Source organism: Panthera pardus, unplaced genomic scaffold (assembly GCF_024362965.1).
Source record: "Panthera pardus isolate Hobbes unplaced genomic scaffold, ASM2436296v1 HiC_scaffold_2, whole genome shotgun sequence".
Lineage (NCBI taxonomy): Eukaryota > Metazoa > Chordata > Mammalia > Carnivora > Felidae > Panthera > Panthera pardus.
In genome coordinates this window covers 6,112,987-6,132,819 of record NW_026526765.1, presented here as the reverse complement: position 1 = coordinate 6,132,819, position 19,833 = coordinate 6,112,987, and the positions used below count along the sequence as shown (strand labels likewise).

General features: G+C 45.8%; 1 long non-coding RNA gene across 1 annotated transcript; it reads right to left on the bottom strand.

Moving 5' to 3' along the window:
- Positions 1 to 2,876: 2,876 nt before the first annotated feature.
- Positions 2,877 to 19,373, bottom strand: LOC109267825 (uncharacterized). Its single transcript, XR_008423653.1, has 2 exons — positions 18,953 to 19,373; positions 2,877 to 4,279 (listed from the first exon to the last, which is right to left on the bottom strand). It is a non-coding gene; the product is annotated as an uncharacterized LOC109267825 (long non-coding RNA).
- Positions 19,374 to 19,833: the final 460 nt, after the last annotated feature.

The window sequence follows — 19,833 nt, the reverse complement described above, 5'->3', positions numbered from 1 at the left end:
CGGGGCTTTGGCCATTGCGTCGCCATTTCCTTCGGTGCTGTCTGTGTTCATCACCAGAAAGCGCATTTTCCTGAAGCCCTGCAATCAGAACCGTGTCCCGTTTCTCTACAGGACCTCGGGGACTCCGGGCAGGTCAGATGACAATTATTACAAACACAAAAATACCTCTGCCGTGTGCTGGTCCCGAATTAGATTCTTCACGGGTCCTGCAGCCCGTGCTGTGTTGGGTTCTTTATCTGCAGGGTCTCACTCAGCACTTATAAACCCCTTTGGGTCAAGAATTATTAACCCCGTTTTACACACGTGCACCATAGACCAGGGAGGTCTCCGGCTGGCCAAAGGCCACTTGGCTGTGATAGGAAGAGAGAGGTCCTCAGGAGAATACCCCTTCAGAAGGCACAAGAGATGAGAGCTGGAAAGACAGAGGGACCCACAATGCCCAAGATCCTGGATGCAGCCATGCCTGGACAGAGGGACCCACAATGCCCAAGCTCCTGGATGCAGCCATGCCTGGACAGAGGGACCCACAATGCCCAAGCTCCTGGATGCAGCCATGCCTGAAGCGAGAGATTCCTCTGCTCTATGAGCCATTACAGTCTCTTTTCCCTTAGGCTGGTTTCAGTTGACTTCTGTCTGGGGAAGAATTCTTCCACCTACGTTAAATGGGTACCTCTTCCTCTGTGATTGCCACATGGTCAACTGTTCGTTTGGGGACTCCTCCTTACAGCACACATGGATCCTATAAGCCAGCCGCAGTGTGGGGAAAAAATAAGTCAGGTGCAGCTGCAACAAAAAAATCAAATACAATGTGCACAGGTACAGTAACACACAGCTTCCAGCCGTCAGAGAACTATGCTCGCAGGAGTCTGCACGTAGCTGACTTCGAAGTCCTGATGTAGAAGAATGAACGTGTACTCTTTGCAGATACCAAACAAATCTGTTCACTCTCTCTTCGTGGCATTTCTTCAGCTTTGTACTCTCTATCAATGCCAGAAATTTTTCAGTTTTTTGAAGTTCATTTATTTCAGTTCAAGTTCGTTAACATACAGTGTAGTCTTGGCCTCAGGAGCGGAACCCAGTGATTCGTCACTTATGTACGACACCCAGTGCTCACCCCCACAGGTGCCCCCCTCGATGACAAATTTGAATTTTTAAAGCAACGTTCCGGGTCATATCACATAATTGCCCATCAGGAGATAAATCTGTTTTCAGTCTTTGACGGTGTGTATATTCTTTCTTCCTCATGCACTGCTGATACGATCAGGTGCGATTGTGCCCGTATTCTAGCCCACAGACTGCTGGAGAGAAGACACCCCAGAACAAGCACGTTTTCTCCTGGGTGGGGCTGAGACATCTTGCTTTTACCTCCCTCACTCTCTCTCCCTCTCTCCGGTCCCTCCGTGAGCATGCTTTCAGCTTTGCTGCTATGTCCTTGCACACAGTCCCTTAAGACAACCAATTTATTCTGTCTTTAAAATATTTAGAAATACTGATAACTTCTGGAACTCTCTGACCAGGCCAGTTTTCATGTTGACAAGCAATTTGCTGGTTTCTAAGGATAGCCCGTATTCCTTACACGAATGATAGGAGATCTTAGGCCTTTGGATGGTAATTTAGTGGCAGAAATGAAGGCTAAGTGATTTAAACGTATAGACGTTGGTGCTAAGTTCTTTTCTCCCATAACTCCTTTTCCACTATTATTTTCCTCCTGTTGCAGGAGCTTAAACCCAATGAAATGAGCCTCATCCCCCTTCCTTTACTTTCCTATATTTTGGATCATACAAAAAGAAATACATAGCGACAGTTCTCTTCAAGTATCTCAAGTTCATCCCTGCCTCCCACGGTTCCTGAAGTATGCCATCTGTCTCCCCACTGACCAGGACTCCCTCTACTGAAACAGCGTCTATCCAGGCTGAAATTCACAGCAAAATTACACGCGACATTACTTTCACTTCTAACTAGCTCTGTGCCAGACCACCCATTGTTAAGAACAACAATGTAACTAAATTCCCACCATAAAGTAGTCGCATTTAATCGACACAATTGAAACCGCATTCAGAGATTTAGGATTTTTTTGCCTCCTGTTTTCCCCTGGGTTTAGGGGCAGAAGAGGCTTGTGTTACAGATTACATGGTAACCAACCTGTTCCTTGATCATCTTTTCATAAGGGGTTGTACATTACGGTTGGTCAGAGGTCAGAGATCTGGTCCTACAGATTCTGGTCGTTTCTGGGGCAGGGGAGTTGCAGAATAGAAAGGGTGAGATGTGACGCATCTTCTGGAACGTGCGTGTCTGTGTTTCACCTGCACAGTGTTGCTGAGATGTCTCGGTGAGGCCCAACTGAACATTTATGAGTAGGATAACCCCGACCCTCTAAGAATGGACTGCACAGATGTAATTACTGGGTTTCAGCAGTTATTGTAAGAGCACGTAGGATCCAAGGGATTGATAAAGCACAGAAAACGAGTGCATTTTCTTCACATAAGAGGAACAAATTCTGAAAGGAAATCAGAAATCTAGACATGAATAGCTCAAATTCAATACCCATTAAAAATACTGGAATGAATCATCAAAGGATCAATTTGTATACAAGTCTACAACTGCAGGGGACTAAGCCAAGAAATCTATGAGCTTTCTGAAGAACACATTCAAGAGCCCAAAGCAATTTCCTCCTGAGTATTGTGACAAGTCTGAAAGATCAGCAGAAGCCAGAGACAGGACCGAGTCTGCTGTGAAAGCCACTGTCCCCTCCTGTGTGTGGCTGTCTCAGACAGTGCGTTAGAATTACTGGCCCTGGTGATCTTAGAAAGAGAGCCGCAAATCACTTTAAAGTTAACCGGCCTGCACACCAATAAGCAGGGGACGTAAAGCTGGCATACCACCCATGAATAATTTACTAAGAAAATCAAGATTCGGCAAAATAAAATGAATGTAAGGAGAGACGATCAATAATGCTTCCATTGAAATTAAGAGAAATTACGTCTGAGTCTTCTGGAGATACATTACTTGATGATTCATTGATCTCATATTTAATTCAATAATTATTTTATTGTTTTTATGACTCATACCACTCGCTGAATGATACTGTGGAAAGACGGGAAGACCAGCCAAATGAGGAAAGCGGAGGCTACTCAGGGATTGCCGTTAGCCAGGGAGTCGGCCAGCGTTCCTGGAGTGAGGCAGGGGCTCACCGGCAGGCACAGGGCTGGGAAAGGCTTATGGGGGGAAAGACGCAGCTCAGGGCCGCCTCGATGGCAGGCTGTCGGTGCGGGGATGCTAGGTGCAGGCTCCCGGGGGATTGGCCAGGGAGCGTATTTGGCTCACTTCGGCTGGTCCTAAATTAGACGCAGGGCAGAAAGTGGGGACGCTGCCCTTTCCGAGCCGGGTTTTACAGGAGTTATTGTCTGGCTTCCTGGATTGCTCCCCAGGCACCACAGTCTGACTTCCTGACTTAACAGAGAGCAGGCCGGCTTCCTGGGCCCGTGACATAGATAGTGGTCGGTTTCCTGAGCCGATCGGGGCAGGTGTGGCTCAGAGTTCTGTTTGAATATGCAGTGTGGTCATGGTCCACTTTCCATGCGGCCTCTCACTACTCTACGGCAGGCACTGAGCTGTAATATTCATCACCTTATTGAAGCGCATTTTCGCGCAGTGCGATGCTTGAAGAAGTCCTGTTTGATAGAGGAAGAAACCACGGCTTCTTCACATCATGCGGGGCCAGCTACGGAGTCAAGGGTGGAGTCCGTGATTAGGTTCAGGGAATCTGGCCCCAAACCTGAGCTCTGGACAGGAACATGGCCCTGCCTCCCAATTCCCACTGGTGAGACTGGAGATAATCCTGAGCTTCGGAAGCCGAGAAGGAACCCGAGACCAGCTCGGCTGCCTGGTTTCTGCCTCCAGCTCTATTCGCGACTTTGCTCAAATCGTTTTAGAAAATCCTGCCTCTTGGCCCATCTGTCTCTTCAGAATAGTAAATGAACGTCGATAGGAGAGGGTTAAGCAGAAGGTCCACAGAGCCGAGCAGATAACCTGAATGTGTGAGTCCCCCGAACATAAGGCATTGGGGGAGGGACCCACATCTGCCAGAAGAAGAATGTTCCATGGGTTCCCGGGCGTTCTGTTCACATCACCAAGGCTCGTAACCCTCACCCTCACGTCTGCAGTAAAATCCAGCGGGAAAGGTACTCAGTTAAAAGTTCAGTCCAAAGTACAGCTGCCTAAGAAGAATTTGAAGGCTTTTCAATGCCCCTTCCGAATAAATAGGTTTTAAACTGATATCCTGTAAAAATTCAAAAGTAAAATAATTCGATTGAAATAGTGTAATTGGGAAGTCAATACGGAACTGGAGTGGAATGCACACTGGTTAGCATGAATATTCTAACTGGATGCATTTGTAAAATACTGTTACTATGATGGGATTTTACATTTTCAAGCGTAAAAGCATTTTGTTCATTTCTGTGGTAGTGGGTATGTTGCCACCACAAAATGAAAAGATAAAACGCCAAAATGAAATTATGAATGTATGCAAATTACTGAGACATTGGATCTCACTTTGCAATGTGTTTACAGAGCAAAATTAAAGAATAATTTTTCTTCGCTTAAATTATAAAATATCCTGGGCTCTATCAAAGATGACTGAGGATTATATTTAACAGTCCTGGCGGATATTACGGAGTAAATATAGACCCACAACTGGGAAATGCAATGGTCCCCAGGTTGCTCGGCTGGCAATACCCCCGTGGGAATCATTGGAGACAATAAATTCAATTTCACACCTGTTGTCTGTGCCTTAGATTCATGGTTTTTCACCTTACGATAAAGATATGAATGTGCACCAGTTGTCCCTGGTAAATGATTAGGGGAGAGGTTTTTAAAGGTGGGATTGCATTCGACTCAGATTTTCAGCCTCCTTGGTCCTGGAAATAAATTAAGAGCTGCGTTCCTGGGGAAAATTCTTATTAGCCTTGCAGAGAGAAAGATCATAGGAAAGGGGTCAGGGGTCTGTACAGGCGTGAGGTCTACAGAGGGTCGTGACACGGCAAAGGTAAGAAAATAAAACTCTCAAGCACCTACGCAGAGACAGGGTCCCCCAACGAGAGCTATTGCAGAGACGAGCTAAATATACTGAGTTGAGGGCCCCAGCCTGCTCCAGTGAAGGGTGGGAAAGGAGAAATAGAGATGCACCGAATCAGTGGGGGTCACATGTCACATTTGTTCAAAACATTCTGTGTATGTTAATTGTCCTGCCAAAAATGTCCTGGTTTAGCCTAAAAGTTATACGGCTAATGACTAGGGGCTCATTCTTCTCTCTACATCTGGCTAAACCGAACTCATCTGTAGTGGCCTGTGACCCTCTGCTTAAGAGTGAGAAGGAGGGGGTGCCTGGGGGGGCTCAGTTGGTTGAGCACCCGACTTTGGCTCAGGTCGTGAGTTGGAGCCCCACGTCAGGCTCTCTGCTGTCATTGAGGAGCCCCCTTCAGATCCTTTGTCTCCCTCTCTCTCTGCCCCTCCTCCATTCATGCTCTGTCTCTGTCTGTCTCAAAAATAAATAAACATTAAAAAAAAATTTAAGCAAACAAAAGCTAACAGAGCAAAAGTAAAAAGCAAAGGTAGGGGACTGACTTCCTAATATGAAGTGGGTTTTTTTTTTCCCTCGGAGAGAGAAAAAGAAAATGAAGATAATCATTGCTTATTAGGAGTCTAGAAGCCAGTCGCTTCAATTCTAAGCACAACTAGTGAAGCCTGTAAAGGTCTGACTTTTCGGACAGCCCTTGAAGGTGTGTGTTCCGGGAGACACAAAGGGTGATGCCAGGCATGCTACATCAAGAGATGGTTCTTCCACTTTTTCTGGTGTGGGGATAGCCACACCACTTCCATTTTCTCTGATCCATAGACCTTCCAGACCTGGGCGGCATTCCCCATGGAATTTCTGAGGAAACCTGGTTCTCCCGGCAATGTCTTCTTCTTGATCTTACTTCCTGTTGATAACAGGACAAAAGCCTAGTAACTGGAGGCTTGATCTGAGCAAGTTCAAATACACAAAAACATAGGCACATCTCCATTTTGGAGAGGGAAGGAGAGCTTTCCCCCTCCACTCTTACCAAACTTTTACTTCATTTCGACTCTGAAATCTTTATTCCTTATTTGCCTCGGCAGTTTCCCACCTCGTTCTGGTCAAATGCCTCAGACGGGACCAACTCTCCTGAAGATTTTTACATAAACTCTGGACAAAATATAAAAACAACACTTTGGGGAAACTAGAGATTTGCCAAAGGGAGGCAAATGCTCGAGGGCTGGGCATGTGGAAAAAACAGACTGGTTTTGTGCGAAGTTCGAGTTTCCCCGTTTTTGGTAGCTTTTCGCCCGAGAGCAGGTCTCAGTCAGTTGCCTATGAAGTGCTAAAACTCACGTAGAAACGTACAGGCTTGAGGAAACAGAGGACGGAGTATGGGGCAACTACAGGAGCTAAAAAGTTATTGGGGAAAATCACTAAAAGGAGGGTGGCAGAGGGAGAGCTTCAGATTTGGGATACAAACTCTACACAAAGCTTCTGTTCACCCCGAGCCACTTGTGTGCAGGCTGACCACGAGCCACGCAGCTAAGGTTGCAGGATCGGAACAGAGATTTGGGTTGCACCCCATTGTGGAGAGAGGCAGAGTTTGGAGTTTGAGTCCAATCAAGTTAACAGCCTATAAAAACAAAAAAACAAACAAACAAAAAATCAATAACTGTCGAGGAACGTAACAGGATAGTGTCTATGTCATAAGTTACAATGACCAAGAAATGATCCAAAATTACTAGACATACAAAGAAATGGGAAAATGTGACCCATATTCAAAGGAAAATGTGGCTACTGGAGACTTTCTGTCCTGCAGAGTTAGGAAGAAGAAATGAAAAGATGCAAACACGCTTAGCTAGAGTGAGGGATTTTCAGAGACACAAATGTTGGACAGAGCTCTCTACCCAGAGTATCCACATCAGCCACTTTAATTTTCAAAAGTCCACTGTTGAAGTGTCCTTGATTCAAACCCCCATCCATTAACATATTACTCTTTGCTATGAGCAGTGGAGGGAGGAAAGTGGGACCATGCCTGGATGGAGAAGGGGAGAGAAGGTTTTCTGTTCTCCTGTTTTTTCAAGCTTGCTTTGAACTTGCTTGTGCCTGATGACATTTGGTATTTAAGAGAGTTGCTGGAGAACCCTGCTGCTTATTTTTAAACTTCTCTGAAAAAAACTCAGAGGTGATCTAATTCAACTTCCTTGTCTAACAACTAGTCCTGGAAAAGTTCAAGGTTACAGTGGTCATACAAGCTAGTCTCAGTAATGGGACTAGAATTTCGCCCTTAGATCCCTAGCATTTTGTGCTTCAGTGATCTTCCCTTGATTATTTTATTAATTTTCAGTGCATTTTTTATTGCATGCCTACAATGTGACAACAACTGTTCTGGGATCTGGGTGTTAAAATACACAAGGAAAATGAGATTCTGGCATTCAATCCACTCTTCACATTCTGCCTCCAAAGCTGCTCTTCCCTGATTGAAAGCATTAGTGTGGACTATTAGACTCTTATCTCATGAGATCCCTTCCACTTTAATATTCATCTTTTTTACAGGAGAATGCACTTTATTTTTTTCTTTGAAGCATAGTTGAATAATACTCATTTATTATGATAGCTTCCTATTAATTTTCCTTACGTGTTATTATCTCCCCCAGATTAATCCATAGGAGTCTAAATAAAGCCAGACATTTCAATAGAAAAAAATAGCTGCCACTCGCCGCTTTCCTATAACTTAGTTATTGCCAGGCATCCTTCCTTTTTCTTTATGATTCTTAAGGCAGTTCTTGGTCTATGTGCCATCTGTCTCACTGAAGCCAATTTGAATAAATATTACAAGGTACAGTAGTTTAAATGTTCTTTATCTCAGATCCATGAAAATGTGCGACGTCTCTTACATACCGTCTTCTTATTGCTTTGGGGCAGCGTAAGTAACTACATTGTTGAATTGAACGTAATTTCTTTTTTAAACTCCTTTTGATTCTAAAATCCATGGTGATTTAATGGAAAATTACTTTCCAAAGTAAAAACATATGACTCTGAATTGCTTTCATGATTATTCCTCTTCTCTGTTGAAACCTGACCATTTACTGAAAGGAATATTTGGATTTTTGCAATCTATCATCCATTGCCCCTTCTTTTGGTAACAGCTTTTTCAGGAACTCTCTCCTCATCGGGTGCATGTGAACCAAACCAGAATGATCACCCCTCTAGCCCTGGAATGGTGACCTGGAGTGGAGGGACACTCAAGGTCAGCACACCCCAGGGAGACTGCACCTGCCGATTCCATTTCCTCTTTCATTTCTTTGTCTAAATCACAGCCTTGGAAAAAACCCCTCTGTCCTTGATTTAACCAGAGTTGATTTCTAATTCTATTCATTCATTCATTCATTCATTCATTCGAGAGAGAGAGGGGGCAGAGAGAGAGGGAGAGAGAATTCTGAGCAGGTTCCACACCGTCACCACAGAGCCTGATGTGGGGTTTGAACTCATGAACCATGAGATCATGACCTGAGCAGAAATCAAGAGTCTGATGTTTCACCAACTGAGCCACCCAGGGGCCCTTTGCTTTCTATTTCTTAAAACTAAAAAGTTCTTGGTCACCCCAAAATCCTGTTTCTTCTCTCAAATATCGTTACTTAGAGCCAACGTTAATATTGCTTATAAATGTGCTCATTTGAATTACATGGAATGGAAAATTAGTGTAAGTTAGCTTTCGCCTTCATATTTTAGTAGATTAAAGGGAAAAGTCTTCTTTGCAATTCTGCTGTATGAAAACGATTACTTCTCTACTGGGCAAGTGCTACACAAATGCTGAACATTTCGTAAATCCCCTCGTGGATCCGCCAGAGTAAAACTTAGGGAGGGTTAAGCAGCAAGCTTCAAAGCGGTGAAACTGCTCAAAATGTCCTCTAAACGCTCCAAGGTGCAAAAGTGCAGGCTTAGCCCATAAGCTCAAGGCACCTTCGCTGAGTAAAGGGGAAAAGAAACACGGCAGAAAGGCAGGGGCGTATTCATTTTGCATTTTGCTTGGGAAATACATTTTGATAAGTAATAACCGCTTTTCTATGTCTTTATATGTTGCGAACAGTCAGGAGAGACGGAAGAGAAGGTATTTGGAACGGCAGCGTCTATGAACGAAGGGTTAACGACTCCCACGGCATGTTGTATAATTTCCAGCAAACACACACACAGACTGACTGCTTCCCCGTGGCGTCACTAAGAAACCAGCGGTTTCGGTAGCCTGAGAGCATGTAAATAACAGAGGATTCGCTGTATTGTTGTAGACCACACAGCTCGGTAGAACTAGAAATGAAATGACCACGTAAGCTTCCTGGTTAAGACCTGTAGTCTTAGGGGATGCATGCTTCTCGAGCTCAGGAACCATTGGAACATTTCTTAAGAGAAAAATAATAATTTCTGAAACCAACAAAAGGACTCTTACGGATGGATGTACATTAATTCATGATATAATATGCTATAAAAAAAAAGTCTTACACTGATTTCGTTTATTATGCCTCAATATCCATATAGGAGACATCATTGTCTCACTCCTTCCAAAATGGAACACTGGATGGCCACCATTCAAGGCTTTGCTTGTTTTCACTACCCGGTTTACATGGGGACGGGTCTTACTAAAACTGCTTTGCTGAATCTTCAAGACTTTTCAGCTCTGTATATATTCATAAGACAAAAAGATATCTCTTGCCCATTTAATGAACCATAAAAAAGTACTCTCCATATTCTTTTCAAAAAGCTATTCCTTCCCCCTGCCTGACATGCCAGAGGCCAGTCCTCATTTAAGATTAAACTTCTGGTCAGAGGCATCCAAAAGCCCTTTACGCCATATACTCAGAAAAGATGAGGATATATACAAGTACATGTACATGCACACATGTATACACACACACATAGATATCCTTGAATTTTTTTAAATAAAAATTAGGGAAAATATCTATGGACCAGAAATGAGTTGGGGACTAAGTTTTGGCCTATATAGAGCACTAGGAGTGGAAACAGTCAAGGGGGCAAGATTTAAAACACCCAATAGAAATGGAAATTGAATAAAATCGTCTTGCTGGAAGATGCCAAATCCAGTTCCGTATATAGAGTGTGGACCTCAGTCTACGTTCTTTTTTTTTAAGACTAGAAGCTGACAACTTCTCTATGCTTGGGGTTTCAGCTAGAAACAATGTGCTCATCTACCCCAGAGAGAAGAAGCAGAGACCCCTGCCTGACAGGAACTGGGCACACCACAGCCACTGGCTCTGAACTTAGAACTGCAAGATGCCGTGTCCAGCAGGCAGAACGAGACCTGACATACCCCTCCCCCAGCCTTCCATGATGTGAAGAGGAGGATGTAAGGAAGCGTATACCGTTTTTTGGGGTTTTTTTTTTTTTTTTGGTTTTTTTTTTTTTAATTTTTTTTTAACGTTTCTTTATTTTTGAGACAGAGAGAGACAGCATGAACGGGGGAGGGGCAGAGAGAGAGGGAGACACAGAATCGGAAGCAAGCTCCAGGCTCTGAGCCATCAGCCCAGAGCCCGACGCGGGGCTCGAACTCGCGGACCGCAAGATCGTGACCTGAGCTGAAGTCGGACGCTTAACCAACTGAGCCACCCAGGTGCCCCAGTTGTTTTTTTTTTTTTTTTTAACGTTTATTTATTTTTGAGACAGAGAGAGACAGAGCATGAATGGGGGCGGGTCAGAGAGAGGGAGACACAGAATCCGAAACAGGCTCCAGGCTCTGAGCCGTCAGCACAGAGCCCGACGCGGGGCTCGAACTCACGGACCGCGAGATCGTGACCTGAGCCGAAGTCGGCCGCTCAACGGACTGAGCCACCCAGGCGAAACATATACCGTTTTTACTTGATTTTGGTCTTTGGCAACTTTTGTGAATGTGTTTTTACCATTGAATATACTAATGTCAATACATTGTAGGTCGTTTCCATTCTTGGGCTCTTTAATGTGATTTTTTTTTTTGGTTAAGCTTGGCTGTATTTATAGAGTGGCTGATGTCAGGAAGGTTTCTTCATGGGTGGATTCACGCATTTCCCTAGCCAAAGGCTCATGAGTCTCTGCTCCCTAAAGTTACCTGCGGGAGCCCAGCTGCTGTGCCCCACGGGTCCCAGGCTTCCAGCACCCCCCGCACAAAATCTCCCCACGAGACGTGAGGGAATACGTCCCTTCTAGACCCAATCCTCAGTCTTCAGTGTTGAGTAGAGATCGGAAGTGGTGTTGGAAAGTTCACTCTTATCTGTTCCTCATTTAATTTATTTGAAGGTACGATGGTATACGTATTCTACGATTGTTTGAAAACATCTTTATATTGGTTCTCTAATGCTGTTACATTTCCACAACCTTAGTGGCCAAGAACAATACCAATTTGTTATCTCATAGCTCTGGAGGTCAGAAGTCCAAAATGGGCCTCGGTAGACTAAATCGAGGGGTCAGCAGACCTGCCTGGCTCTCGGGGAGAACGTGTCTCTTGCCTTTTCCAGATTCTAGAAGCTGCCTGTATTCTTTGGCTTGAGGACACTTCCTCCATCTTTAAAGCCAGCAGAATACCATTTCCAAATCTCTCTCTGACCCAGACCTCGCCCTTCGGCCTCTCTCTTCCACAGGCGAGGACCTCTATGACTCACTGGACCCACCCGCGTGACCCAGGATCTCTTTATTTGAAGGTCATCTGATTAGCAAGCTTAATTCCAGCTTCAACTTCAACTCCCCTTTGCCAGGTAGCACATGTCCACCCGCTCTAGGGATGACAGTGTGAACGTCTTTGAGGAAGGGAGCTTGATTCTGCCCACCACAATCTTAGCAGCTGCCCTGTGGTTTATCTTATTTCTGGGCACAAATTAATGTTATTGGAGTCCTTGGGCAATTTTGTCTTTATTTTTACTTGTCATCATACGCAACTGTGCACTAGAAATCTGCTCTCTGCTCTGTTGATAAAATATACTTTGCCCAGTCTACCAGCTTTTATTTGCCTGCAACCAAGGTTACCAAATAAATGCTCCTACTTAATGAGATTATCACACAGTGCAATTATGTCGCTACTTGTAAGCTGCTTTTCATGGCTACATCTTTTTATTGTTTCCATGAGACACAGATTTCTCTCTAATCCACTGATTCACGTATCATGTAGATTCGATGGCCTCGCTTGGACGGGTCAAGAATGCATTTTCAGAGATGAATGAGACACAGGAGGCTTGTCCCCGGGGGGACACAGCAGCTGGGCTCCCACAGACAACTTACAGAAGTAAAGGCTCGTGAGCCTTCGGCTGGGGCGATCCCCGAGCAATCCCATCACCTGCGTCAGTGTCACCTAGTCCTTCCTTCCTTGACACACGAGTCACAGTTTCTCCACACCCTTGCGTTTTCGCATCAGCTGTCTGCTGCTCATTTCCTTTTCCTTTCCATTTCCATTTCCTTCAATTAAGCAAAAATCACTAGATTTCAAGTACCATAGCTATATTCTACCTTATCTACCAAAGCCTGGGCACGGCCCCCTACCAGTGCCATCGTGGTAAATTCAGTCCAGTTTGTGCAATATGCTAAGTTAGAGCAACCGTCACAAAGCCTCAACCTACATTTTGGGTACGTTCCAATTCCGTGGGGTTAGGACTTTCTGCAATATGATTGAGTGGTTCATTCTCAAGAGTGGAAATGATGAAATTCTCCCATTTATTCATGCATCCATTCATTCGTTCATTTTTAATCTAGTTCTCAAGATAGAGAACTGCTGTGTGCCATAAACCATGGTAGATTTGATGGATATGAGAATGAGTAAGATAAAGCATTTCCTTTCGCAACAAAAACAAAACAAAACAAAACAAAACGGAGACTGAAAGAGGAAAATATGTGTATATTAAATAGAGAGAAAAAGTACTCTACAGGCTAAGGCTGCCTTGTGTCGTCTCTCATTTTCCTCACTACGGCAATTTCTCACTATTGCAATAATGCAATAATAGATCTCGCTTAGGTCTAGTATCGTGAGCATTCCCAATGAAAATGGGATAAAAATCAACATCGGAGCTTGGGGAAAGGCTGATTTGTAGTTTGGAGGTACAGAGGGCAAGATCAAAGGTATTGTTTAAAATCCAACTGCAGACACATCATTTTTAAAACTTTCCTAATGTTTAAAAATCTCTTCAATCAATTAAAGGACGGCGAACTCCCTAATTTTAGGAATTTTTATTTACTTCAAAATTCTAAAGCACAGGCTCACATACAACCTTCCACGTAAGAGGAACGTGTATTCAGTGAAGCAATGACTTCTGGAGCTGTGATGAGCATCTGTGTTTGACAGTGACTTACTCAGGTGACACTCTCTTCCCCACCGCAGGAAAGCACACGGTGTAATTAGTTAGCCCCTTCTGACGAGCTACTCGTGCTACTTTGCTGAAATCGAAAGACATGAAGAAAGGATCTTCCCTCTTTCCTTCAACACACCCAGTGGAAAGCTGAGCGCCCCTTCCTCGGAATTAAGTTATCACTTTCACGGCTCTTTTGGAACTTGTCAATGTCTCTCTTGCATTCTTGCATAAACGCCTAATGAATTATGAGCTCCTGGAGGGCAGAGTCTGTGATCATCTCAGATCCCCAACAACCCCCATGACAATGCTTTGCCTATGGAAGACTGTCCTCGGTGGCTTCTTGAATGTAAAATAATTACTTCCAGGATCTTCACAGATGTTTTTAATCTCTATCCCTACCCTCAACAGGGCAATAGCAACCTGTGAACAGTTCCCTCGTAGTTAAGAAACAAAAATTTTCCAGAACATGGAAAAAAAAAGCTATTTTTACTTGTCATAATACACAATTGTGTACTATAAATCTGCTCTGTGCTCTGTTGATAAAATATGCTTTACCCAATCTATCAGCTTGTATTGGGGCACGCTCTCTATTTCAGCACTCCTGGTTCTCTATGATACTGCAAACCCACGTCAGGTGCAGCAGAGCCCCGTGAACTTGTGACGGCCCCAGGAGACAGGTGTATTGATACATCTCCATAATCCAGCCAGAAGATCAGCCTCGTCTACAGGCAACTAGGGTCAGAATAAAGACAGGGCTGAGTACAGGGCATTGGTATCTGTGGCTTCATCTGGCTGAACAGAGAGGGGACCTTCTTAGGGACCTGGGCACCACTGGCAGGAGACTGCCCCCATGGATCCTTATACACAGGTTGTTCCGTGTGCTAGGACAAATACACCCTCGGAAGACCCCATCCCAGGACAGTGAATGTAAGAAGATGGGGGTCCCAGCCCTGCCCCTGCCCCAGTGAGGTCTGTGACCTCGAAAGTCACTTTACCACTCCTGCCTTAGTTTCCCCCGAGGGTGGGATGTGAGGGCTATATCTAGATTAGCTCAAAAGACAATGCCAGCTGGGGTACTTTGTTCGTTGCATTCAAACATTAGAGGCAAATGTAGATCATCTGGAGTCTTATCAGATGCCCAAGAGTTTTATAACTCTTGGTAAAGAGGTAAAGGATGTGCTTCCGCCTAGTAGGAGGAAAAGAGGCATTTGCAACTGTAATCGGAAGTTTCCTGTGATTGAGGAGCTCATAGATGGCCATAAATGATTGTGTGACCAAGAGAATACACCCCAAGACTTCTGTTTCTTCTCCAAAGAATAAAGAATCCAAAAGCCATTGATTTTTATTGTCAAACGAGAAAAAAGCGAGCGATATGCCCCGATGCCACACAATCTGAGAGCCAAGCGGTTATTAGAATAGTTATGAATGCAATTTTTGTCTTTTTTCATTTTATGAAGAAAAGTAGTTTTAGTTCATACAAATCGCCCTATCTTTAATCGGGGGGGGGGGGGGAACATGAGGTGACAGAAGTCAAAGAAACAGTATCAAAAATCTGTTTTGATGTCATCACTTTAAAGCATAGAAATGTTTTACATTGATTTTGCCAAAGACACCGTTTTCCTAAAGATTGTGGAAGTTTGACAAACTCTATCTAGTGATTCCAATGTCTAAAATCTATACTGTATAAATGCTGTTGGATACAGCTATCTCTTAATCATATTCTTCTACGATTAGTTTATTGATGCAGTAGAGTATATTAAAGCCCTTTTGTGTCTAAGACACAAGTCTCTTTAGTCACTTTAATGACACATGCCACCTCGTTCTTTCCCTGGAGGAGTTACAATCTATGAGAAATGATGCACACACAATCACAAAACAACCCAGTGACAGATAAATATGAGTAAAAGTTCACTTCAGTCTACATTAACTCTTGCTCATCTCAACGAGTCTGGGGAATAGAAAAGACCAGGTGATATTTCTGAATATTAACCAATGAGGAAGGACACTCAGGTCAGCAATCGAGAAAGATAGATTCTTTTTCTTCCTTCTCATACACCAGTATTTCTTCAATTGAAGGTTGATCAACATTATTTCATGACTAGTAACAAAATGAAGCTTACAGAAAGTTTGGCTTTTGATTTGAGTCTGGAAGAAGAGGTGTGAATTCTCTTAATGGAGTTGAGGGTGCTGAGCCTTCCAGATGAATGGGCACGGGCTGGAGGATGGACAGGATAAAGTGTAAGGGATGGTCACATTTCTCACAAACAATGTACTATGTCCCTGCAGGGCAGTGGGGACAGATGAGCACAGGCGGATGGCAATCAGGTGTTGAGCAATGTAAGTTAGAGCTGAGACTTAGCAATTCATTCTGCGAGGATTTTCAGTCATTGGAAATACATAAGATAATAGCGATGGATGAAACTGGTTAATTCGTAGAGTCACCTGGGATATTCTTATAGACTTCTGGTCTACAGACTTGAAAACAGTCTTACAGACTTCCTGGTAGGGACGGGAGGGAAATGGAAGTGAATGCCAGTGTGAGAGTAAGAAACCCAGTTCTGATCTTTAAACACAAAAGAAGGTATATTACACACACACACACACACACACACACACACACACACACACAGAGTTATGCAGATCTCCAAGTCCAGATACTAAAACTACATCATCAGAAATCTGCCCTTTCTCTCCATCTCTCGGTTCTTCTTTTCTGTATTGGTTCTCTCTCAGGCACACTTTCTTCAAAGTGATACACGAGGAGGTTTTGTTACTCTGAGCTCACACGGTATTTACCTCTTAGGAGCTCAGAAAGGAAGAGAATGGGTTCAGACTGGTCCCTTTGGGGCCCCAGGTCTCGATGAGTTCCAGAAGAGAAGGGTAATCAGATTTGTAACCTTAGGCCCCATCACACCCCTGTGGTGAGGTAGGTGAGGGCCCTTGACTGACAGCCCCTCGTGAAGAAATGTCTATTACTTCCTTTCACATTTCACTGGTCAAAGCAGGTCAGAAAGTCAGCACTCACTTTCAAAGAGGCAGAAAGGGCAACTGTATCATGTTCCCAGGAGGAGTCAACAAATTGTCTGTGAAAAGCACTAGTGACCTCCACACAACCCCTGAGAATCACAGCGAGTTCAGAAGCACACCCCCGAAGGGAAAAAACTATGACACTATTTAGTCAAGCACTACGCTAGAAACTTCCTTGTGCTACAGTTAGGGACATAAGCCAATAGTCTGACCATAATGGGAGACAGAAAAGAGTAGGAGGGGACAGAAATGAAAGTCACTTCACAGGAATAATCCTCAGGGCTTCGCGAGAAACAAGATATGGAAAAAGAAGTTCTAGTTAAAACTGAGGGCTTCTGGTTTCATTGTTATCGTTTGCTTTTTATTTATTCATTTTTGTCCTGGTGCCTCAAGAGACCGAGGTACTTAGAAACAGAAAAATTAGAATAAGAAGAGAATTGGTAAAGGCAGATTCTCAGTCTCAAAATGTCCAGAAGATGAATGTGACCCTAGAGGAACCCTACACCGTCAGGAGACTTTCTACCATGATTTTTAGGAGTTGAATTGTGTCCCCACAAAATTGGTGCATTGAAGCTGTAACCGCCAGGACCTCAGACTGTGTATTTAAAGACAGCATCTATAAGTAGGTAATTAAGGTCAAAGTGGAGTCATTAGGGTGGGTCCTGGTGCAATATAATGGTAAAAGTCATTTTAACTACATAGTGTAACGAAACAGTGGTAATTTAAGCGTACAGAGAGCAAAGCGGTTTTTTCTCAGCACCAGCTCAATACAATCTGCCTGAATTCTAATTAGCAAAATCTTCTGTTTTAACAAATAATTTAGGGGACTTTAGGCATTTTTTTCACCCAACATTTTGGATGGTAAGGCATTAGGTATCAGAACTTTCTCTGCATTTTTTTTTTTTAATTTTCTTAAAGCTATTCTTTGTGTATTAGTAGAGCGAGCCACAGGAAAATGGAAAGCTTAGTTCTGGGATATGCTGGTCACAGTACTTTCAGGGGATAGAAAAGCAACGTAGACCAACTTCCCCAGAGGAAATAGTTTCTCTCTTCAAAACCCGTCCTATCACAAAGAAGAAAATCCAATGTAATTTAGCAGATACAATGATCTTCCTCCCAAGAGAGGCAAAAATCGGCAACGTTCTTTCTAATGCATCCATTTTAGTGTTGGACATATTAACTTGGTTTTCCACCTCAGGCCGACAGAATTTTGTAAACATCAGTGTCCAATGCTGGTGGGATGAATGTAGGATTGAGACATGCCGGGATTTTTGCCCTTAATCCCTTCCTGCGCATTGTTTCCAAACAAGTAATCTTTTTCTTTATGTTGGTGGAATTAAACCTGGCATGGTGGGTCAAATGCTGTTTCTACCTGGGTTGGATAAGAACCCATTGTTGGTTCCAAATGACTCTGGCTTTACCTCCCAAAGGGTGACCTTCACAAGCTCCAAAACTTCATACCCAGTCCAACACTAGGATTTTCTGTTACCTAGGCCCCATTTTATATTTTACTGCACTGTTGAAACTTGTTTTCTGAAGAGCTTCCAGAAAATAGCCTGACTGCATTGGGAGGCTAAAGTCATGGGTTGGAAGATACACAAGACACTTGGCTATTTTCTAGGCACTGAGCTCACCCCACATCCGGCTCCCAGGTTATCAGGGGGACAGCTGCTGACTGCCAGGGACGGAGGGCCCCTCCTTAGGGAATGCCCCAGCCCTGCCCAGGGCCCTTCATTCCCTCCCCACCTCCCCTCTCTCCTTCTCTCTCTCTCTCTCTCTCTCTCTCTCTCTCTCTGTCTGAAATTGCAAATCCTCTTAACTCCGGCGGCGCCTCGGGGTCTGCGATGCACCACCCTTCCCATTAGAGCCTCCCAGTGTGCGGGGTCCCCCCAGAGCTGACCGGGAGGGTCACCTTGGCCCTGGTAACAGCGCAGCAACAGCAGGTGTCCCCGCGCCTCAGCCATACCCGCCCCTTCACTGCCCTGCACCCGTGGTTGTTTTGGCTTAAAAAGAAACGAGCTGCACAGCTGACAAGGGATAAAGCCGCTGGTCCACAGGGTGTAAGAGTCGTTTTTGTGATTTGACAAAGCTGCTCCCCCCCCAACTGCCCCCTTAGGGGCTCCTCCTGATCTGACTCCTCCTGGCTCCTCGCCCCCTGCCCACACACTCGCTGCTCCCTCAGACCCCCCCCCCACCCGGCCCCCAGCCTCACTGCACCGCCTGGGGCCCCAGGCGCCCTCGCTTCCTCCCACCCACCTGCTCCTGCTTTGCCAGAAAAGTCCAACCACTGGTTTGTAGCCGCCCCCCCCCCCCCCCGCCCTTCATCTGCACCATCGCCGACTTTTCAGGTCAGCGGCCCATTCCCATCTCGGGGATCCCCCTGCGCCCTGACCCCCCCCCCCCCGCCCTCGCGGTCCCCGGGGCCGGCACAGCGGCCTCCTACCAGGGCTCCCCCTCAGCCACCCTGAGCACACGCGGCAGGTGGATGCCGCCCAGTAACGAATGCCCAACTCGCAGCTGACTCCGGCCTCGCAGCCTCGGTTCCACGTACCTTTCGGGAAAGACGCGGATTTTCAGAAAGGCGTCTTCCTAGGGGACTGCTCCCACCACACAGGAGATCCGGGTTTAGACCCGGCTGCTGCGAAAACGTCGGTTTGCGCTAAATTCTGTTGGTTCAAGTGGGTGCAGGTGGCTCCTCGGAGCGGGGGCAGCTGGACGAGGTCGGTGGCCGATGCAGCGAGTGGCCCCCAGTGTGTGAAGACGCGAACGCGGGGCGGAACACGGAGAAGGAGCAGCTCTGCCCTCAGGTGCTCCGTGACGCGCGGGGGCCCCATCTCCGCACAGACGGCGCCAAACCCGGGGACAGGGGTGTCGTGCCGGCCTCACCCACCTGTCACTTCCAGGAAGGGGCTCTCGGGACCCCCCCCCCCCCGGGCAGTGATGGGTCGTCCGCTTCCGGACAGACCCTCCGATTCCTCGACTGCACGTGGCGAGCAGGTGCGGTTCTCCCGTGACTCCGGGGTTCACGCGCGTTCACACTCACGTGCGGCTGACAGGTGCACGTTCTCTGACCCGGGCCCTTCCGCGGGGAGGTCGGCAGCAGGTGGGCGGGAGCGGGTGCGCGTGCAGCTGAGGGCCACCCGTGGGTTCCCCATTCACACCCCGCCCGCTCGGAAGATGCTGCCGGGTGCTCCCGGGGTGCTCCACAGGTGCTGCACACGTGCTCCATGGGCGCTCCTACGATGTGCAAGGGGCTCCTCGGGTGCTCCGCAGGGACTCGAGGTGCTCCGCGGGTGCTCCGTGGGTGCTCCGCAGATACGCGGAGTGCTCCGGGGGTGCTCCTCCGATTTGCACAGGTGCTTCGCAGGTACTCAGGGTGCTCCGTGGGTGCTCTGCAGGTGCTCCTCGGATCTGCACAGCTACTCCGCAGGT